Below are 24,305 nucleotides of genomic sequence, written 5' to 3' on the forward strand. Positions count from 1 at the left end.
CTGATTGTTATAATGATTTGTCCAAAACTCAGCTAGTAGAAATTCTAGGGGAAGCGCCTCAGGATGAGAAAAACCTGTGGACAAAGAGGGGATGTTCTGTAAGCCCTTCCGAAGCACTGTGGCAACAAGACAGCACTGGTAAACCAGTGATGCCTGTAGCCTTATAAAGGGTGGCGTTAGAACAGCTACACTACCCTGCGCATGTTACTAGAGAGAGCCTCACCCCAACAATAGTGGAGGACTGGTTTGTGCCAAATTTAGTAGAACACGTTGCATTGTATGTAGTGAACTGCATCGTATGTCAAATGTTTACTGCTGGGCACACACTGTGTACAGTTAGAGGAGTTATTCCTAGACCTAATGGTCCTTTCCAGCATTTGCATATCGACCATGTCGACATGCTACAAGTCTGTAATTGATGCAGATAAATGATTGTAGTGGTATGTCCCTTTTCAAGGTGGATTGAGGCTGGTCCATGTACACATCCAGATTTCACCTGCGCAGCGAGATCTCTAGTACGTGAAGTGTTTCCTAGATGGGGAATATGTGAAGTAGTGAGATCAAATAATGTCCCTCATTTTGTTAATGAAGTCTTTGAACAGATAAGCTCGTTGCTTAGTATAAAGCACAAGTTTTCATCGGTTTATCACCCACAAGCAAATGGGTTCTGTGAGAGACTCAACAGCCTGCTTAAAGAAAGAATAGCCAAATTGAAGCTTACCCGGAAGAAAGGATGGTCGCATTGCCTACCAGTGGCATTATAGGCATTGAGAAATCAGCCAGGTTCCGACCACCATCTTACCCCCCCATGAAATAGTGACAGGGAGGCAGATGAGGACACCCCTCACACCTCCATCTAGAACTAGAAGTGATGCCCAGTCAACAGCAGATTTGTTAGGAAAGGAGTTACGTGATTACTTAACATGCATGACTTCAAGTATCTCTGTCATTTCAGATCAGCTGAAACAGAAGGGACGTGGGGCACAGAACACAGAAGGAGATTTTACAACAACCAGAGCTGAAGAACTACGTCTTCCCAAACATTTTCCCGGTGATCAGATCTTGATCAGGATTTTCACATGCAAATGGCATGAGCCACATTTTAACGGCCCATTCATTGTGGAGGATGTTACACCGTCAGCAGTGAAAGTGCAAGGCAGACATGCGTAGATATTTCTTGGAGACGTAAAGATCTATGCTGGAGTACCCCCTTCACCCCAACCCCTGTCGGAAGCAAGCATCAGGGAAGAACCTCAGCACGTGCAGACTAGGTCCATGAAGAGGAAGGAGGACACGGAAACTGTTGAATAACGCAGATAAAGTGTACATTGGACTGTGGCATGTTTTGGGGCACTCTTTTCAGCTACAAAAAAAAGCTATGGGAAGCTATTTGTTCTTGAGCCACAGGAGTTGCTGACATTGGACAGAGAAATGTTAAAGTCTTGATCGAGAAGGAAAGCATGCCAAATTTGGAGTTCATTTTTGCAAATGGAAGAGGGAACAGTTTCCCGATTCCTTTCTCACTGAGTTTCTTTTCAGAGGTGCCCATGGTGGTGCCCAATGATAACGTTCATCAAATCATCCTTGCTGTTTTTATCTACATTCTTCATTCTTACCCTGCGCTGGTGGGGAGAACTTTTGACATATGTAATTTTCTGCAAGATCCTAAGTCTGGTCGAATCGTGAGGAGATTGCTCACAGCCATACTAGAGCAAGTTCTTAAGCTTCCTGAGTACAGTGGGGAAAATACAAATGCCCCTATCAGATGACAATGTGCATAGACTGGTTAGCATGATGTTCTATTACCTAATTGAGGAATGCCCGCATCTTCTTGGAAGACAAACCTATGTTTGCATGTTTTTGGAGGGATCCAAGGAATAACGTGGCACTTTATGAGACATAATAACACAAGTCAATCTATATTCTGAGAGAACACAGACTTTTGAAGGAAGAGATCAGGGTCTAATAGCTGTAGTCATCTACTTCTTGCTGAAGGAGAATCTTCATTTTGTCTGGTAAAAGGACGATTCCTTTGTTTTCATTGGGAACTTTGTTAATCGTTTAGCAGCAACCAGTTGATCGAGCAGCTCATAGAGAAAATTCAGCAGCTTCCAGAGTATTGCATGAGGTTGCCCGATTAAAAGCTGATGATTTTTCCTTCCTTAAAAAAAGATTAAAAATGGGCAGCGTCGATAGCAACAATGTAATGGCAGACAAAGTGAGATGTCCACACTGTGCAAGAAACTATTGTTGTAAGAAATGGGCTCACGTTATTTACACATGCATTTTGTTTATAGTGATATTGCTCTCACTTACGGTGCGCACTGCTTACTGTGTGAATCCAAGCAGAGAAAGGATTCCTGTGTATCTTACTATGCAGAAGGAGGGTATAGATGTGGCAACTACAAGGCAGCCGAGACCTTATATGATTGTCCCTACTTTGAATGTACCTAGTCCTGAAATAGACAAATCTGGGTTACCTTTTGGAGGGAGGTCACATACAGAGGTTATAGTGGACTCTCCATGGCCATGATTTTCTGCTGCTAAGAAAAGGAATCAAGATAGGAAAGACTTTTGGAACTTTCTCCTATGCAGGTAGCACATGAAAAAACACCAAGCCACTGACAAATGTTTCTATGATTGGTCCAGTAAGAAGGAATTATGCTGACATACTTCATGAAATGATTATAGAAGCTCATAAGAAAAGAATGAGACCTAAGAGAAGTGCTAGGGAGGATGATAATGAGTTAAATGATTACCTGGATAGTACAGCACACTTGGGGAATAGCATATGGTATCAGCATATGAAAGAGTGGGAAGGAGAACCTTGTAGGAGGAATACTTTGTATCTGCACCCCTGCCTTATAGCATGGGCAAGTCTAAAATGTGTATAGCTATTGAAATAGACGTCCAGACAGCACATTGTCTTTCACACATATTACTCTGCCGTACAAGGGGCCAGTTCATGGGCTGAGATGCTGATCTCAAATGGCCAACTGAATGGACAGATCCAGATGAAGAAGACCATGTCTAAGATACGAAGACAAGAAACAGGGTGAACACCAAGAATCACGTAATCAGATGTGAAAATCCTGGAGTCAAAGGAGCTGAAATTAGATGGGAAGTAAACAGAAGACTTGAAAGTCCAGGGAAATCTGCAAAAGTTTGTAGATGGAAGAACAGAGGGCAGATGCAGATTTGGGGATCAGTGTTATCACCAGATGTATGGGAAGAAGCAGTGGTCATCTGCAGAGCCTGGGTGGTCATTGGTTTATATCAGCCAACCATTGACATAGTGCAGAATGGATGCAAGCTTCTATGACCAAGACTTGCTAAACTACTGACCTGGGTTGAGGATAGATGAGGACCACTGAAGATAGTGCCTCTGGAAAGTGCAAAATTGTGCTTCAGAAACAATGGCACAAGAAAGGACAGAGAACCAAACTGTTGTTGAACCTTTGATGTACCAGGAATGAAACTTGGAACAGCAGTGATCATGGATCATTACTGGGCTTGTGGATCCAAAGTGTATAAGAAGCTACCCAAGGATTGGGGAGGAAAATGCTCACTAGTAAATGTTCATGTTCTAGCATTGGTGATTCCTACAAGTGACTTGAACCTCAACAGCTTTCCTAAAGCAGATGGTTACCTGAGGAAGAAGCGATCTGTGGTATTTATAAATCGAATGAAGAGAGAACTATTTCTCAGCCAAGTCAATGGAAGCTTTTGACTCCATCCTGTATGAACACAGACTGTTCAGTCAGACTTCGTCTGTATTTACGCTGATCTTCATGCCGAGAATCAAGGTTAGAGCAAATACTAAGTGGCTGTAGATTACCAGATGGGAGTTGCTATAGACAACCAACACTACCATAAAGGGATTCAATGCTAATTGAGAAGAGATGAGAGCCATACGACTGATGACTCTTCAGAATAGATATGTCCTGGACATGATTACAGCTATGGATGGAGGTGGTTGTGCAAAATTCGGGGAATCATGTTGCATTTTCATACCTTCTCATGACGACGAGACTGGGACTTTAACAGAGGCCATAGAGATGCTGACAAAGCTACACGTCCAGATGATAAAGTGGAAGATATTGCTGATGATAGCTGGTTTGGATCGCTCTTTTATTGGGTTTCACAATGGATGGCAGACATGTTCAAGTTCCCTGGAGCCCTGATCGTGAGATGGTTTTGCTTGGATTCTGTGTGATTAGGTAATAATCTCACAATGCAAGAAGATTTCAAAGAAAGCTATAGGGATGAAAATCATGATCAATGTTGAATCAAGATGGAAGGCCAAAGATCTGGCAGATGAAGAAATCAGAGACTTTGTGAAGGACTGTATCCATGCACCTTTGGAGACAAAGTTCTTGTATCCAAAGAACCATAAGAAGTATGTGGGAAAATTGATCTATTGCAGTCCAAATGGACAGTGCATGCCCATGACTTGGAACAAAGATGAGCATGTGAAATCAGCTGGATGCCTGAAAGGAGTCATAAAGATATGGATACCAAAGAAGCATTTCTTCAGACAAGGATGTCTAGACGTGAAGGATGATGGGAGAGTGGTTGATGAATCGCCCAGAGGGGGGAGAGTAGAGAAGGAGCTAAGGACCCCCCACCTCCACCAGCTCACTCACATGCCCATACGTTGGGAACCAGAGTGTGAGACATGTGCAGTACCATTGAAAACACTGATACCAAGGAGACTTCTGGAAGGAAAGTTCCCATTGAGAAAGTCATACCTGCATACACAACAGTATGATGGCCATTTGAATGAAATCCCAGAAGACAAAAAGACCCATGAATGAAAGAAAGGAATGGTGACGTCACACGAAGCAAGTCTGACGTACATAGAAGAGATGCAAAGACAAGAAACGTGAAGATATTCTATAAGGCATCAAGAAAGTGTTACGCTCACCTGGTATCCACGGGGACGCCACCCAACCAGTTGGTCATTGGTGCCCTTCCCAATGATTCCCTGGTGTGGTCTCGGCGCTGATGGGATTCCGCCTGGAAATGAAGACTATATTAGGACTGGGCAACCAAGGTAAGTTTTCCCCCACCTCCCTTGTGTTTCCAGCCCCTCCAGGTTCTCTTCTCACCTGGTTGTCGGAATCGGTGGGCTCTCCGTCCTGCTCTCTGGGCAGGGGCGCGTTGTCTTTTGTGGGCACGGGCGGTCCAGTTACTTCACTGACTGCTGCCCTTGTAGTGTATTTCAGGTAGGTCTTATTGCGATTGATGGCGTCGTAATTCTTGCATGCCTTTTCTCTGTTCTAAATGTCTCTTTTTTTATCTCCCTAGGAGCGCAGAGTGTCCGCTTGGAGAACTGGATATGCTGGTTCTTACCGGGAGAGAATGGCGTGCTATAGCGCTATGATGCGGTAAGGAGACGCTTTGCGTAGCGCAGCGATGTCTTGTCCTCACTGACCTGTGTTTTTCTCTTTTCGTAGGTCGCGTTGAGTTCCCAGCGCAGATGGAGTACCAGAGCTATGCCGGCCGAAAAGCAACCAACTAGGTAAGTCTTTAAGCGCTTTGTGGTTGTAATGTTTCCACTACCTCCTTTACTGATGTCTTTCTCCTTTTCTCAGGTCTTTCGATCCGGGCGGTGAACTCCGCCAACAGAGCTGCCCAGGAGCTGCGAGCACTGAAGGATGATGAATGCAGGTAAGATTCTGCTGCTAACAATGTTCTTGGTTTTTCTGCAGGTCCGGAATTCACCAGGCTCGTGAGAAAGCTGGACACGGTGAGCGTCACAATGCTAGAAGCAAAGTAACGCGAAGCGTGTTGTCTTGTTCGGGTGTGGTTTAAATAGGCACTGTAAAGTAGTCCAGGTAAAGTAGTCCCTAGGCCACCACACCCAAAACACTAGACCGCATAGCTTGATTCTATGAATCAAGCTATGTGGATGCCTCCATGTTGGCTGAAAGCCTAAATAAAGTAGTTCCTCAAGCAGATGTCTTTCCTTACTGATGAGCCTGGCGCTAAAGGTGCCAGGACTGGGCCCAAGAGGGCCTGAGAAGTGGATGCCAGGCCTTATTAGTGATCCGAGCCCTGATTCCACCTGGCCAATGGGCTTGCCAGTGGGGATCAGGGCTGAGGCTCGTGACAGAAAGTATCAAAGATAAGTGACATCTTGGGCTCAAGATGAAGAAACTTATGCTACAGACACAATGAAGATATCAAGTCATTTTACACATGTATGCAAAGAAACGCAAGCAGACGAAGTATTCTTGAGGCTAGATAAGTAGTGAATAAATTGAGGCAAGCGCCAACGTATACATATATAGGAATAAGTAAAGAATGGTTGTTTCCACTACGTGTTATAGCAGAATTGGACCAGAGAAGGAAGGCCTCTTTTCCAGTGTGTCACAGTTGGAAAATCAATTGAATTAAACAAGCAGATCTCAGAAAGGCGAGGCTGAATCTGGGATGAGCAGAAAGTAGTTACAAATCGTGTAAAAGAACGAAACTCCTGTTCAGAAGAAATGGACAAAAACAAGGAAGACGTCAGAGGTCTATTAAAAAATAGTATGTTAAATGCACCAGAGCTCAACTATGTGGTCTTCAGTCACGTGAAAGGATGAAATTGGACAAACATGATGAACCACACCTACACATGAAGGCAGAGCGTGCCTTCACTCCCTTGAATTCTCCAGAGCAAAGGACATTTCCAAGGACAAGTTCAAAGCCTTAATTGACAACAGCCCACTGAGGTGATGATAGATGATATGCTAATTGGTGGGAAGCTATGGTTATGACCAGCTCACCAGCACCTGGATGTCCAGCCTGAGTGCTGCTAAATGTAGGTGGAAAAGTACTGACGGATGTAAGAGTGCCAACCAATTGTAGGGGGCCGCGTAATTAAGGGCCCTAGAGTTTGTGTAGCCAATGAGACATTGTGTATTTAGTGACGTTCGTAAGGACCTGTTTGAGGGGAGGGCTCAGTTGCCCCACCTGATGTATAGGAGCCTATCACTTTCTTAGACTAGTATGACGGGTATACTTAGATGTTCCCTTAGAGCCAATCACTCTCTTCAATAGGTTTTTGTAGTTTGCCACGTAGGATGAAGTTAGTAAATACATAGGTTTACGTCATCAATGACGAGTTATTGCTATAGGTACAATGTTTTTTCTGTAACAAATTGAGAAACCATGCAGTGAGACGTCCGTTGTACTCCCTGTCTTAGATAATTGATATTAAAACAGTTAACCCTTTTGCCAACTAGCCCAGTCATTTCGATTATTGATGTTTGAGTAACTTCTGCATCCCCATTCATCTCCTAGTACTGCTACCTTGTCTTAAAGGGCTGGGGCGACTCCCTCAGGTCAATGAGGCTTACATAAATAAGCTAACATACAGAATACTTGAGCTGTCAGGAATCGTGGACCCAGGAATCCAAGGACAAGGCTCTGTGCAACCCCAGTGTTCGTATGGGGTGCCAAGCATACATACAAGGTAGGGACACACGAAGTGCCACAATTGCCACCTATGCAGGTTCCAGCACCAGAAAGCCAGAAACAGGCCCTGAACACTGACCATTTATGCGAAAATTGTACTCCCTGTACCATCTATTGGGTGAAAATGTAATTTTCTCTGTAGAGCTCTCTGCCCTGAGGGAAAGATGTGGACGTATCTTACAAGATATTGGCTTGAATCTGGAGACCATGGCCTCTAATCCATTTAAGGTAAAAAGGGCCCTGCTTGACCTTGATTGGGTTACTTCAACGGATGACTTCCATTCTTATATATCTCCAAGTCATCTTGCGCACGAGCATAAGCGCAGAGGATCTCCATCTAATATTCTGCTCCAATCCCTGAATAAGTACTACCGTGGGACTTTACTAAGGGTACGGTGGAATCTTTTTCTGACCAAGGAAATTCAGTTTAGGTGGAATCTTGTAAAGGAGGAGGAAATTGGTTGTAGGTTTTGTTTATCCAAACCTGACTCGCTGCGTCATTTGGTCCTGGAATGTGATTCGCTAAAGACCTTAAGGGCCATATATATGTCAGCCTTAGAGCTGAACTGTATATCCTTTGATGTGGATATGGTATGAAAACACTGCCTTTGTACTCAGACTGTACATGAGGGGCTGGCTTTATCAGGCTTTATTAAAAGTCTAAACATGTAGCATCACAGTAGTTGTGGGTGAAATGATTTCTTTACTCAGAGGAGAGTGTTGAATTTGGATATCCCAATTTTCCTTCTTGTCAGCCTTGAATCTTGTAATGAAAATGTGGCAATTGCTTGAAATCTCCCCCTGGATCTTGTACTGTATCTCTGTTAAGCTGTTTTTGTTTATTAACTCTTGGGGGGGTAGGTGAATTAGACATGCTTTTTTAGGCTGTTTTTATTCTACCTTATTAGGTTGTAGTTCTTCTTATGATTCCTTGGACGTTTTAAGGATTTGTCTATTGTAGCTCTTTTGGGTTTGGTTTTTATTTGAATTTGCTTTCTGTTAATTTGAATACTTTGATGGTCATTTGTTTTTATTATGAATGTATAGCTTTTTCCCCCTTTTATACATTTTTTTGTAAAGGTTTATTTAAACCGAATACAATAAACAAAAAAAATAACAATAAAAAAACAATGACAAATACATGGAAATTACAATTCCCAGTCAGGCCTTGCTGCATGAACTATACAGGTGGCAGCCATCTTGGAAGACCAACCCAACAAGGTGACACAGATGTGCCACTTGCACTTGGGCCTTTGCCTGGAACAGTCGCGTCCTACTGCATCTCTGTGATTTGCAGGCATCATCGTCGACAACCAAGTCATCCACCTCGTCGACGACCAGAAAAACTCAGTCAACGACAGTTACCACTTCGTCAATGACACACACTTCTGCCGACTCTCCTAGATGAAAACAGCCTCCATTTATGCCTGCTCCTTATGTTTCTCCTGCTGTTCCAGGTTCTCCCCAGATGCCACCTGCAGAAATAATGATTTTGACGAACTGGAATGTGTATTTTCAGTTGGGGAGGAGGAAGTCATTTCGTCACTGTGCCTGCAAAGCCACTGCTCCCAGAGCAACCACTTCCGACCATGCAGCTTACACGTACCCCTTGTAGTCCCACTGCTCCTCATCCTACACCTGCCTCCAGTGAACTGGAGGCAAGGTATTTTCTTTACAGTAGATTGTTGTGTCTGAATTGCAGCACAGAGTACCATCAGTCCTGCCAGCTCTCCATGAGTCGCCTGCTCGACTGACTCCTTTTAGACACAGTAGTTGCGTCTCTCCATTGGCTCCTCATTCTCCTCTTGACCCCTCCAAATCAGAGACCAAAGATGACACTTATCAGTGTGGTGCTTCTACTCGTACAACAACTTGTGGGTTTGAGGACCTCATTCCTGCGAACGGTGAACTTGATGATTCACCCATCAAGGATTCTCCTCCTGACAAGATTGGTACTTTTCACTCTCTCGTGTCCAAGGGTGCTAGGAGGTTTGATCTGCTCCTGGAGGAGCAGAGAAAGGAAGGCTTCCTGTATCAGCACAGAGAACAGGCACGGAAGGCGGCCATCTCTATCCCTGTACTGAATGACATCTTTGAGCATGGCCTCGAACTCCTTTACGGCCACTCCAAAAAGGGACAAGTTTGAGAAAAAGTACAGAGCCCCTGACAGCGCCCCCCCCCAAATGCCTGCAAACCCAGACCAGTGCAGATTCTGTGGCCACCTGCATATCGCTCGGCCAAAACTTCAATGTGTACTATTCTACCAGATAGAGGCAGGCAACTGGACGCTTTTGGTAAGCACCTTGTTTCCACTGCAGCTACTACTATTAAAGCCACCAAATCCTTGGCCATTCTGTCCCGCTATGACAGGGAGTCGGGGCCCTATTCTGGATTTCTTGCCGGGTGACAAGAAGAAAGAGGAATTTAAACTATGGGAAGGAGAGGACACTTCAGACAATGCCCTCTTGGTCACAGTGGTCATCACTGACTTGGATTTCCAGCAGATAGGCAGCGGTGTGGTGTTGCACCGAAAGGATGGTTGAAGGCTACCAACTTCTGCCCAGAAGTGCAAGTCAAAAAAGTGGCTATTCTTTTTGATGGAGAGAACCTCTTTGGGAAGAAGTATGTGCCCTCCTCTTAAAAGGGGCCATAGAACGAGTTCATTACGCTCAGTGAGGTCAAGACACCTACTGGTAAGGAAAAGGTCACGAGGTCGGAGGCCAATTCTGGATCCTCACCCGTTGAACAAGTTCACCTGTTCTAAGACTTTCAGGATGGTTATTCTTCAGCACATCCTCACTCAGCTTCTGCAGGGAGATTTCCTATCCTCGCTGGACTTGTAGGATGCATACTTCCATGTTCCAATACATCTGCAACACCAGAGGTTACTCAGTTTCACATTGGCGGGCATGCACTATCAATTCAGGGTATTACCCTTGATCGTGTTCATTCCCATAAATATAATAAAAAACATAGAAGGATTGGACACCAATGGACACACCCCAGTAGGAAATGAGACCAGGAGAACTTGCGAGTGAGCAAAAGGTAATCTTTATATAAAGATTAAATGGGGCACGCAGAGGACTCTGCTACTCCGAGTGTGCTCTGCCAACATTACAGGTAAGGTACATTATAAGTCCAAAACGCGTCATCTATGACGTGTTCTATAAGAGATACACAAATGTTTCTAATTGGACAAATTAACATAAGACATTACGATTATTGATGTTTGAGTGTGGAGAGCAGATGAGTGTGGAGAGCGGATGAGTGTGGAGAGCGGATGAGCGTGGAGAGCGGATGAGCGTGGAGAGCGGATGAGCGTGGAGAGCGGATGAGCGTGGAGAGCGTTTGAGCCTAGAGCGTTTGAGTGTAGAGCAATGGTCGAGTACATAGAGCGGACGAGTACGTGGAGCGGACGTATGTGTGGAGCGGACGAATGTGTGGAACTGACCAGTGTATGTGGAGCGGACGAGTGTGTGGAACGGATGAGTGTGTATGGAGCGAATGAGTGTATATGGAGCGGATGAATGTATGTGGTGCTGATGAGTGCGTGGGGCGGGTGAGTATACCGAGCAGATGAATGTGTGGAGCGGATGAAAAACATGGAGCGGATGGACTTGTGGAGCGGATGAATATGCTGAACGGAGTGTGTTGATCAGATGAGCGTACTGAGCAGATGAGCGTACAGAACGGATGTGTATTCGGAGCGGACGAGTATACAGAGCGGACGAGTGCGAAGGCAGACATGAGTACATGCGCGGGGTAGACTGGGGTGCATGCACAAAAAGGACAGGAGTGCACGAGTATGGAACACATGAGAGCATGCGTGGGGCACACTGGAGAATAGACTAGCGCACGCAAGGTGAACCAGAATGCGTGAGTATGTCGAGCAGACATGAATGTTGTAGGACGATCTTGAACGCCTGAAATGAACAAAAATGCATAGAACGGACCTGTCCTCACGGAACTGCGTGACGTACATAATATGCTTTGGAATGCTGGGAAGATTTGAAAGAACATACATCATACCCCACCCCATGCTTACTCTCTCCTTTACACCAACACTCAACTAGAACACAGAGATACTATGACATCATTCGGTAGAACTGTTCTCATATCAACATCTTCCGCTCACTCCACATCACTCTAAGTAAACATTGCTGGTTTCACACCCCCAGCCAGGCGTTCTCCTCAGGCCTACGCAGCCATGCTCGGTCTGGATAATTCCGGCCAGAGCGAACACATACTCCTGATCTCTCAACCACCACACCTACCGCTAAGAAGCAGCTACCACATGAATTCCAGACCAGCTGCACACATATCTGGTGCACACTCGCACTTTTTGGACTCTCTCTACTCTCTCTACTGACCCGAACTTCGGTTCCCAAGGGCGTTCAACCTACCAGCGCCTTCAGACCATACCAATGGTATATAAGGCGCTATATAAATGCAAAATAACATAACATAACAAGTATAATAGTGCCGGTGCTGGTTGGCTGGAGCCGAAGTTGTTACTTCTTGAGGCGTGTAGGGCAGCTGAGCTCATCAGGGTGGTGCGATGGGTCACGCTGAGTCCACATAGCTATAATTTCTGGCTAAGCTAGACTTCACAGTAATCATAGGCATGCACGATTTAGTATGGCACACAAGGTTCATCATAACATATTAACATCGATAAATTGTAAACAAAGGTGGGTATTCTTGACCTAGACCCGAGGGGGGGCAGCTGTACGGTGGTCTGGGTGCCTTATCTCATGTGTGATTCTGGGGAACATTTATCAGGTGCTTCAAGGATCAAACATGGGTGTCGGGATTTGTTAGTACACAGTTAATATATGTCTGCTGTGGATTAGTTATACGGGGGCAATTAAGGGTGGCCCATGGTCTGGGGTCCCACCTCTGCTACATCAAAGAGGTGAGAGGCTCAGGGTTCATTCAGACAGTAACTCTTAATGGAGGGGGCTGTGTGAGCTGGGGCAGTTATGTGGAGACGAATGATTTCCAAGGGCCAGGCCCAGGCTGGTCACACACAGGGCAAGGATCTCAGTGGAAGAAGAAAGATACAGTGTCAGCTTGCAACAATTCACACCCAGGCTTCCGTGAGTACAGGACAGCCACAGCGCAGACAGAGGGGAGGTGGTGGGGGGTGTTATGCTGGCTTTGCGCGGCGCTGGACAGGGGAGAGATGCCGGCTTGCCACTGCGAGTTTCATGTGAGGCCTAGCAAAAGATGGAGTTGTAAATACAAGATGAAGGCCCTGGAGTCCTGCTAAACACAATGGTTAGGTGTCATTCAATGGCTACCTCCCACCCGTCATCGGCGTTCGGCCGAGGGTGTACTGCCAACAATTGAATGAGCATAAACTGTGCTTCACCTGGAATGTAGGGGGGCTCAAAACGGCTCCTTCCTCTCATACACCCTTTAGCCTCAAGCCCAACCCAAGAGTTTTCACCAAATGTCTCGCCCCAGTGGTGGCCCACCTTTGTCGGGAAGGCATTCATGTCTTCCCTTACCTCAATGATTGGTTGCTCAGTCAGGCCTTTCATCACATCACAAAGATAGTGCGCTGTTCGTCTTTTCCATGATTCTCAATCAATTACAGTAAGTCCTGCTTCTCTCTTTGACAGCAGATGTTGTTCCTGAGTACACAACTGGACACAGACTCTTGCCTGGCTACCCCATCATCCAGCAAGGTGGCAGCCATCCTGGCAAAGACCAACTTGATCTGACATAAGCATACATCATTGGTCCGCCCTCTGAAATCTCGCCTTGGTATGATGTCCTCCTGTATACCATTGATATAGCACTGCCAGCTCTGGATGAGAACTTAGTTCCTAGACACCTGATGGAAGCAAATCTCAGGAACATGGAATTCCAAACTGTCACTCTCACGCCTTCCATGTCACCCTTCTTGGGTCCCACCAATCACATCCAGGGGGCTCCATTCCACCCTCTGATGCATCGGGTCACAGTCACCAGTGATGCTTTGTTGGAGGCCTGGGTTGAGCATACCAGAAGCTATCATGCTAGAGGCCTGTGGTCTCCATCCGACAAATCACTGCACATCAACATTCTTGAACTGAGGGCACTGCTATGTGACCTGAAGCCCATTTGCCTCCATCTCCAGGGGTATGTTACATATGAAAACAAGATGGCACCCGATCACCACTACTCACAGCTGAGTCCCAGTCACTCCGGAAGTGGGCTGTGGTCCACAGGATATTTCTGTCCCACTTTCTTTTTTTTTAAACTTACATTTTTCATTAGCATTTGTTCACAACCATAACATGGACATTCGGAAGACATCCTTTCAACGTCATGTCAGTCCATAGAGACGTCGTCTAACAATTCCCCCCTCCCCATGTTGATGTTTATTGTTTTATGGGGAGGGGAGAGGGAACCTGTTGAAATATCTCCCTTAAAGAGAGTCTTAGCCCCAAGAGGGGGAAGGCTCTGGAGGCTCAGTCCCCTGATGGATCCTCTTGGTCTCCCCTGGACTTCGCGGGATATGCACGAGGGAGGGCGGGTTCACCTCCCATCTAATGGAGTGTCTCAACTTCCGGGAACCTAGCACTTAGAAGTCGTGCCAGGAGTCAGAGCTGGGTGATCAGAGTTCACTAGGAGTTGTCCTGGGTGGGCACACGCCCCAGGCTAGGGCCCAGGGGCCACCACGCAAGAGAGTCCGGGGCTCTGGGGGACCCTTCCTCTAGCTAGTTCCACACTGTATGCCAGTGCTTAGTAGGCAGTCCTGTGGGTCGATCCCAATGAGTTTTCTTGCCACCTCTATTTGCTGGTGGCGCCTATGGGGTGCATCTTCCCCCCTCCTTGATCCCCTATTGCTTTGTGTAGCTGTCTTTGCGGGGCTTACACTCTGCCCATGTAGTATTACACATGTGTACCTCACTTTATTGCTGTGATAGCTGAGCAGGTGAGTGCCCGGCCGGTGGGTCCCCCCCCTCCAGGCCTCTAGATCTTCTGACCACTGCGAGGCGGGCCCGGGATGGGAGGGGTGCACAGGGTGAGGGTGCATGCGGGGGCCAGAAGCCTCAATGGAGGAGTACGTCGTTGCTGGGCGTGCGACTGTGGCCACAGCACCTACAGTAAGAACCTCCACCAGCGCCCCCCTCCCTCGTGGCTCTGTTTGTACAGGCTCCCACACCTGCTGTCAGGCGTTTCTTCGAAGATTCTTCTCCTTCGCTTACCGTTTCGAGAGACGGTGTGTACCGCTCTGTGTCCCAGCCCGAGGTGCCTCCTCCGAGTCCTGGCTGCAATGTGCAGGCAATGGGTGCCTGATTCCCCCCCCCCCTTCTGTCCTTCCTTTCGTTGGACCGGGGCTTCAACGCTTCTATGTGGGTCTCCTCCCGCTTCGGACTCCACCGGGAGAGAACTGCTTTACTGCTCTGTGGGGGGGTCCCCTCTAGTGCCCGGGACGACCCCCGCCAAGCTGCTATTTGTCTCTTCTGATTTTTCCTTCTGGGCCAAACTACGAAGGTCCCTGCCTCTCGGGATCCGCATTGCTGCCTTCCCCAGTGTCACCGATGGAGGGGGGATGGCAGGGGGAGCTCTGCTCCGATCGAGCCATCTCCCCGACGGGCAGCCGGGGTCCCTCTGCGCCTTCGCTCCTCATATCCCGCTCTTGCGTAGTGTCGGCAGCGCCGGGCTCACCACGTGGATTCCCGCTCTCTGACCCACAGGGTTGGTGAAGCCCCATTCTTGGGCTTGCGGGGGACCCCGGACATTGTTTTTTTGTCAGGATGTGCTGGGGGTGTTCACTCTTCCATGCCTGCACTCTGTTCCCCCGGGAGGTTGTCTAGGGAGGGGGGGGGGGGGGGAGGGGGCTCAAGTCCCCTTTCGTCCCGGCGGGAGCACAGCGTTCAGGCTGCCATAACCTGTGTGCCCCCTGGTGGCCTGCTTTTGTCCCACTTTCTGCCAGGCATCCACAACTCCATTGCAGATTCCTTGCACAGAGAACTAGGCTTCTGCCATGAGTGGGTACTCCTCCACCTCATTTTCCTAATGTGAGGTGTTCCAGAGATCGATCTCTTTGCCACAAAGGAAAACACCAAATGTAGGGCAATTGCCAGCAGGTTCCCCCAAACTGGAAGCCAAGGGGACATCTGATCAACAGGGTTGTGCACACCTTGAACTGAGAGAGATGCTCTCATCAGCACCTCCAATCCTTCAACATCCTGCTTTCAACCTGCTGTCCAGGACAAGTGTGTGGCCTGCACCACAACCAGGCGCCCCTCAATCAGATGCCCTGGTTCCTGCTTTCTTAGAATTTGGACACATTCCTATGCTGCAGCAATGCTGTGATTTTTTTAGCTAACACTCGTGCGCCCTTGACGGTCTCCTGCTATCATCACGAGTGGAAGCGTTTTACAACTTGGTGTTCTACCAATCAGGTTGATCCTTTTTGCTTCCTTACTCAGGATGTTTTGCCATACCTCCTTGTCCTTGGACAGCAGTGGCCTTTCACACCCCTCAATCATGGTCCATCTGGCAGTATATTTTAAGAATCACCTGCCGTGCCATTGCTCTGGTCCCACAGCTTAGTTAAGCAATTTCTAAAATAGGTCATTTCTGGACCTTTCCCCCTTTGTGGACCCTGGCGTGGGAGCTGAACATTGTTCTTTACAAACTCATGGATCCTCCATTCGGGTCTTTGCACACGGTTGACACAGAGTTCCTCTACTGGAAGACTGCTTTTCCAGTTGCCATCCCCTCTGACAGTTATGTAAGCCACCATAGTTGGTGTTCGGCAAGTCTCTGTCAAATTACGGATGAATCCGACTTTTACACATAAGGTGCCTTCATTTTTCCATCTTAATGAGCCCTTGGTCCTGCATTTTTTCTTTGTTTTGTCCTCTACTACGGCTGAACACAAGTTGCATTGCTGGACATCATGCATGCTTTAAAATAATATGTTGCCCGCACCAAAGAGCTCTGTGAGCCCTCTCAGTTGTTCGCAGCCTTTGATTACAGAGCTTTGGTTAAGGGCTGCCCAAGTCCTCAATATCCTGTTGGCTTTCAAACTGTATTTCCTGCTGTCACTGCATCGCTAACAGGGCTCTTCCTGGTTGGCCTAGAGTGCACTCCAGAAAGGCAGTTTCTTTGATTACTACTTTCCTTTCGGTGTCCCACTGTTAAATATCTGCAGAACACTACTATGACAGGGATTCCACAGAGAAGTCCATGGTCGGGCAAGCAGTGCTCCATCATCTGTTTGCAAAAGGTGAGCGTTTCCTGAAGGTGAGCCCATTTCCTCCACCCATGTTTTGCATTGTATGCATCTATGTATACTGCTTTATAATCTATTCAAACAGCATGTCATTCTATGAAAGATATAATGCTGGAGAAGGAATGAGTTACTTACCTGTAACTCCTGTTCTCCAGCATTGGTATGTTTCATAGATCCACATGAGGTCTTCCCTCCTATACTGTTTATGGCTCTAGTTAGCTCCTTTTCCTACTTTCACATGCAATATGCTAAATCTGAAGATGGCCTCCGGGTGAGGAGCTAAGGGACTCTCTGCCTTTTGGCTATGGGCCAAAATGACCAAAAAGACTACGAGAACACTAAAGTGATTGCAGTTTCAAACTTATATGTTAACTGCCGAGGATTCCCAGCCGGATGACAGGGGAAAGTCATACAGCATCTATCTATAAAAGATACCAATGCTGGATTTCAGTTACAGGTAAGCAAAGTATGTCTTCCCTTACAGGGTATACAATGTACGAGATTAGTGAGTCTACCTGGTTTTGCTGGTTCACTCCTCACCAGAAAAAGATAGTTTGCTCGCAACACCACTCATGGAATACTGATTAAGCAAGAATGTAAATGGGTGTCGTTGGTTAACCAATGCATGAGGAAAATGCATGTGTTACCATGTTAGTCAATTGCTGCAACCCCCCAATGCTGTTCACGTGTGTTGCAATAACTGTACAGTTACTCATCCTAGCCTCAAGGTACTATTGTAAAGCACTGCAGAGAAGAGCGTGTGCGTGATCCACCCTTGTGTTAGAGAATTGCAACAGAGTCGAGGAACATCTTTTCCCTACTCCCACTACCCATCCATTACCAATACTGAATGCTCATCCCAGTTTTGAAAAAACCTCCCACCCCCATCCAACCAACCAACCAACATACCCTAACCCTCTTTCCCCATGGGGGTTGCGGCATCTTGCGTATGCATTAGCACAAGTGCCAAAAACTCTGAGATAAATTCCTGCCACCTATGCGCAAGAAAGATACAGCTGCTTCCAGGCCCTGTCAGGAGATATGCAGTCTATGTACAGACTAAAAGCTGCTGGTAAAAGACTGTTCTTAATCACACAACTTCAAACAGATTCTTCCACTCAGCAGGTCACCGCTGGCGGTAATTCGGCCGATTTGGCCCTTTTGGCTGTAAAATGGCAAAATTACCCTCCAGCATTTTTCTGGAGGGTTTTCCACAGCCTCACCAAAGTTGTAGTACGGCAGTGCGGTAATGCAGTGGTAACCGCTACATTGCCGCAATTTTTTTCCCAGCCTGCCATACTTGTAATGAGGTCCATTGATTTTAATGGGAAATAAACAGTGCAATTTCACAGCATGTAAAATGAACAGATGTACATTCTATCCAACTTAAAAACATATCCGAGTTGGTTGTGCAATGATATAGATAGTACTTCTGTGCATTCGGCCTGCTGTTCTTTACAAATCAAAATCTCATTAAAAATTGTACCCAAGGTGTTTTCACAGAAATATTCAACATTAGGATGGGTTTTGAAGTGGTCCATAGCAGCGCCTAATGAAGATCCTTCTTGATAACGTGTTCTGTGCAGGCCACAGCTACTTAATACAGAATCAGAAAGAAGAGCAGGTTTAATGGTGTTATTTCTACTCCCATAAGAATGATGCTAATGTAAATCCCACATACCCCTTATTTCTTGAAATTTCTTGGGAGCCACCCAATGAGACTGTCAGTGAGGTGGGACGGGTATGTATATCTATTCAGTACAAAACATTCTCCCAGGTCGAGGTGAGTGAGCTGAAATTCTGTGCATTCTGAATCGACCAAGCAAAACAAAATAGGTGATGGCTGGAAGGTTTAGAATTAATCTTAACCTCTGGCATTGCACTAGCAACCTTCTAGGCCATTTGCCTGCCAAGCCATTACAAAATTGAAAAGACCATATGCAAATCAGACTTGGTCCTACCTCAAAAGGGGCAGTCCAGACCGAACTGCTTGGCTACATCCCTTCTGCGCGAGACCACAAGCATCCACAGACAGTTTCAGCCTTGTTGGGCCTCATCAGTAAAGGAGTAGCTTGGATAACACCGCTTCCCTAACCCAAAACCTGCCGAATTCAAATGCAAGATATTAAAAGCATATTTTAAACTGCCTACACGTTCGCAGCTCACAGCAGCATAAGAAAATAGTAAGTTTGAGGCATGCAACAGCTCCCTCATAACAGCACTTGTTGGCAATACTGAGGGAAACAAAAGTCCTATGTATTATGTGCAAGTGTAATTTTATGTGCAGTTTAAAGATGCTAGAGTATTAGAGAAAATAAAATGTTTTGAAGAATCATGTTACTGTTATTACCCATCTGACGTCTTGATTGCTATGTGGCACCTTTAAACCCAAGGAGCAGAATTACAATTGGAATGCTTTAGTTATTCAGACCTCAATGTGTATGCAGAACTGATAATGCAAATGAATGCTGTGAGAAATAGATAAATGCAGGTAGAACAATTTTGTTTTTGTAGACAAGCTGCCTATTATTGTATAACATTGTGGTGACTTCCCCTGCATAAAGCTGGGGACCAGCTTTGCACTGATTTTACTTTAATAAAATATTGATTCTGAAATGTGCATGGTTCTTGTCGCATGAATTGTGGGGGGGGGACAGTCTGTCAGGGGGCATTAGATTGGGGTTTCCACTTGATGTAGTAGCATGTATTTACCGAAATATATCGTACAAAATGAATGGGGCCGGGGGGAGTCTAAAAATGTGCCTCAGTGCATTTTCCAAACTCCATTTAAAGGTACAGGTGTTTGTATTTGCTTCTAACTGGACCATGAATATGCAATGGGATATTTCCATGTTTCAAAAAGTGCTATAACCAAGAAGCTCTTGTTAAACAAACTTTTATTCAGGGACTTGTTACAGGTTGGGCCCAAATGATAAATGTCAGTGAGATAAAGCACCTTAACGCCTGAGGATTATAGTTCCTGGGGGCAGACTTCTGGGGTGAGGATGCAGGTGCCAGTTTCTTAGTTCGCTCTCTTCTAATCGGGCCCCCAGTCTTACACTCTTGTGGGTTTTCTGAGGGTATCCATAACCAGCCAACAATCTGTGCACTAAAAGAAGAAGCTCCAAGAACCATAACAAGCCTTAGTCCTCAGTTTTAGTGGTACTGCAACCTGTCTTAGAGTCTCCAGCCAAGTCTGATCGTGGTCTCCAAATTCTGTTGTGCCTCTCCAAGGAGGGACACTTCTAGCTGGAGCTTCTCCTGCAGGTTAGCATTCAACTCAGGCTCTGGTATTACAGACTTAGTGAGGAGTGTGCTTTTGGCAGATGCTGGAGCCACAAAGGCCCCCCCCTTGCCTGTCAAAATCTGGGTTGAAGTCCTATCTTTTCCGCTGCCCCATCTCTTCTCTGAGCCTGCTGTAAGCTTCCGGTTCTCACTAGTTACTCTAACACCTAACTTTGACCAACTGAGCCAGTTAGATTCATCCTGCTCTATCTGGGTTACCTCCTCCCTCTGATTATTCAGCAATCTCCTCTCTCTGCTAAGTTTCCTGTCTTTGATATCTCTCTGTATCCACACTATTGATCTGTCCTCTCCCAATCGATGCCTCTATCAAGTTCCTCTCTTGCTCCAACTCCTTGCCTCTTAGCTCTTTATTAAGCTCCTCTTCCTGAAAATACCCACCTTCCTCTGGTAACCTTCTCTGCCAACCACATTCCAACTCCTCCATACAACCACCGTTCTGTCTCGCTCCACCTCCTCCTATTAATATTACACACCACCACACTCATTGCTATTCTCAACCACCACCCCATTCTCTGCTACTGGCCTTCTCACTATCCTTACCTCCTTCTCATGGAATACTATGCCTCCAGTCTTCACTCTGTTCATAACCTTTCGATAAGTTTCACTTCTGACCTCTTCTCTGTCTCTAATCTCCTTCCTTCAATCTCATCTACATTCCTAAATGTCTCCACTGTATCTCCTCAACCACCTGACTTTTCACCCAAACTTCCTCCTCTGGATGTTCTGCCACACTTTCTCACCCCACCAACTTCCCCTTTGACTATTCTCTGCCTTCAATTTCCTCTGTCTCCCCAACCTCCTCCACTTGGTATGTTTCTCTTCCAATTGCCTCTCTACTTCCAACCTCTTCTCCGCATCTCCTCTGGCCTTAAATACTCTCCCTTCCACTGTCTTCTCTCTCTCAGGTCTCCTATCTCTTCCCCAACCTCCTGTTTAAACTTTCTGTGCTCACCAATCATCTCTTATTTTCTCCTTCCCGCTCCAGACTTTCCTCAGAGCTCTCACAATCTGAGAGAGGGTTTGCACCGTGAACGTCTGGGCTGAGCTGGCCTGATTAGTCAATGTGCCCAGGGTCCTATGGGCTGAACTAAACCTCGTAAAGGTCTGGCATCCCTCTTGGATTCAGTCCCTACTCTTGTGTGCATGCTGATGACGGTCGAGAGAGAGGTCGTCTCCTGGCCTGTCTGGCATATGGTGGGTTGAGGGATTTCATGGTATTTGTTCCCCTGTATAAGTGCTTGGGAGTCAAGATGGCATGTGGTTCACAGGCTGTGAGCAATTCAGAGTTACCACAAGGCTTGGGGCTGCACATGCTTCATAGGTGGTCTATGAATCCGGAAAAGGTGTAGGACAGACCCAAAAAACGATCAATAATAAATCACTCCAAAAGGGGTCAATAATGAGTACACGGCTTGCAGGAAAATACTGTTTTGAACAGTTTTCCACTCCGGTAATACAAAAGAGTCAGCCCTCTTCCTCATCTCAGTGCCTTCTGTGCTGTTCGCAATCATAGCTCCTTCTACACTTATTTTAGATAACGTCTTCAGTACCATTCTCGCGTCTGCCCTTTGAAATTGTTCTGCTATATCCTTTTCCTTCTCTTGTCTCCTTCTACAATGATGTACTAAGAGTGCCTGAATTTCTGCCCATCCCTTTGCCTCAATACCAACCACCTTTATCCAAATAATTCTGCACTTCCTTTTGTAGACCCTTATGTAATATTTGATAGAATATAGGTATATTCTTGCCCCACGCTTCTCCTGTGTCCACTCACCAAATCTCCCCAGTCTGGTTAACATATAGTGAGTGTCCTCATCTGCCTTCATGGTACGGGCCATGGTCAAGTTTAGGTCCAGTGCGTCACCCTCAAATATTTCCATACTTGTGCTCGACAGTTGTTAAATGGCACTCCATCATGATCGTCACTGTTCATCTGTACCCTGCCTTCTTCCATATTTCATCCTCCTGTTCCCCCAACAGTGCAGCGAACAAACTTCATTTCCCCTACTGCTAATGTGATCCCTGCCATCTGCTTTTCTGGTGTGTATACCAACTTCTGCTGTTACTGAGAGTAGTGCCTTCATTGAGTTGTTCCGATACATACGAGGCCGGAGCACGTAATGCGCCCCGTCCCTAGACGCTTGTGCAACAACGGGAACTGTGATCCTGTCTTCTAAGCCTGCAACGTCCCATCCCCCTTCTTCCCTTTTGCCAGGGCTATTCAGCCCTGACGAGTTCCAAGCCTTGGTCCCCATGGTGTTCCTACTCTGTGTTCTGCCCCTCCATCTTCTCCCTGTTCCTCGTCAATCTCCCACTCTTCTGCAACCTCTACTTCCCTGTTGGTGCCTACCAAATCTACACTATTGGCACAGGCAATTCCCGACAGCAAACTCTCTGGGTCTCCTCCTAAAATAGGGCATTCCTCACCAGTCACCACCTGAATATCCTTGATTGTCCTGCTATCAATTCTACAAATATCTCCCGCTCTCCATTGGTCGGTGCCTATCACTGCACTCTGCCTTTCCCTTTGTCCCTGCGTGGCTCGCGCTAGCTCCTCCTTTGTTTTATTCAGCACAGTTTCTAATTCTCTCTGTGCCCTATTCTCAACTTCTATAATCAATGGGCCCATGTTAGATGGTTGCGCCCTGTTGGAGTTCCCTGCCAGGGCTCGGTGGGGGTGTGTACTGGGGTTTGGCGAATACCGCAGCAGGCTGTAATGGAAAGCACCCATAAGGTATTTGTGCTGGGTCTATTCTATCCTTGCTGTTGTCCGGGGCGTTCTCTAAATTTTCCAACATTTTCGATAGTTCGAATATGTCCTGCCTACTTTTTAACTTTTTTCCTTTGTATTTTGATATCAAATAAGTGTACATGTGTTCAAGAACCTCTTTTTCATGTGTGTCCTCCTCAGGCCAAGATTTAAAAATGCTCCTTCCGTACCCTGAACCCACTCATGATGATGCTTGAAAATATTCTCCTTAGACTGCGGCAGTGCCGCACACATATACTCCTTCTCAAATCCAACCTTATCTAATGCCCTAAATGTACCGATCACCGGTCCAGAAGGGTCTTTTCTCAAAACCCCTCCCTTTTCTCACAACCCAAAATCCAAACTCGCTTTCCTTAAAAACATCTCTATTCACTACTCACCACAACCCCGATCAACACAACTAAATGACCATCATCCCACGCCAAAACACTACTATATACACAACTATTAACATCATCAAATAAAAACACTTATTTACACAATGGTGTAGACCCGTCCTCTGTCTCCTACTCTTGAGACGAGGAAATTCATCCCTCCTCATGGCCCCTTTATATAGGACTAGGGGTAACAAGTCCTTTCTCTACATAACCGTCACCTCAATTACAGCCCTGTCTTGCCTCTTCTAAAAGGAGATATCCCACATCAAGTCTTCTCTTTTATCACTCCTACACTACTATGACATCCTTCCCCACGATGGGGCAGATACACCTTTGTAGTACTCGAAAATTACATAATATCACCATGTGGCCTTTCCTCACACTCATACACAACCAAACCACAACTTCCACCCCCTCCTGCTTTTCCTGTAAGAGTGCACTCCTGTTGGAAGCGTTTTTCCGAGCCCCTCCGATACAGTGTGTTCCCCCCCTAGAGTTACCTGGACAGCTGGGTGCACTGCCCAGCTCCAAAGATCAGGGAGGCCTTCTGGCAACACAGTACCTAAAGACCTCTTCAAAGTGTGCACACAGACTGATCGCTACAGACAGGCACCGCAACCCAAGATGTGCGGCAGGGAAGCACCCAGCCTCACGGGGGATCTGGAATCATGTCGGGGTCCGAAAATACTGTAGGGCAGACCCAAAAACCGGTCGATAAAAAACATCACTCCAGAAGGGGTCAATAATGAGTGCATGGCTTGCAAGAAAAAAACAAAGTTTTTATTACATGCAAATATGGGAGTGCGAGTCCTAAAGGACTGAGAATTGAAACCACGCTGGACATGCCTATTCTAAGTTACATCGGTTATGGTGGAAAAACGCACATTAGCATAATCAAAATATATCAGATACAAAATAATCCCACGTTCCCCATTGGCTAACACTTATACATAAACCTAAACATCCCCTATAGTTCATTTCCCCATTGGTCGTGTATATAACACATATAGCCCTTTGAAAGATAACCTAATTGTGCAGTCAGCAGAAAAAACTGATGTGATTGGTTCATTATACTCCAGTAAATTGTTTCAATAATGCATTCGCCTTATTGGTCAAGACAACTTTGAGCAACTCATGATGTGCA

Source organism: Ambystoma mexicanum, chromosome 2q (genome assembly GCF_040938575.1).
Source record: "Ambystoma mexicanum isolate Mex_15411 chromosome 2q, UKY_AmexF1_1, whole genome shotgun sequence".
Classification (NCBI taxonomy): domain Eukaryota; kingdom Metazoa; phylum Chordata; class Amphibia; order Caudata; family Ambystomatidae; genus Ambystoma; species Ambystoma mexicanum.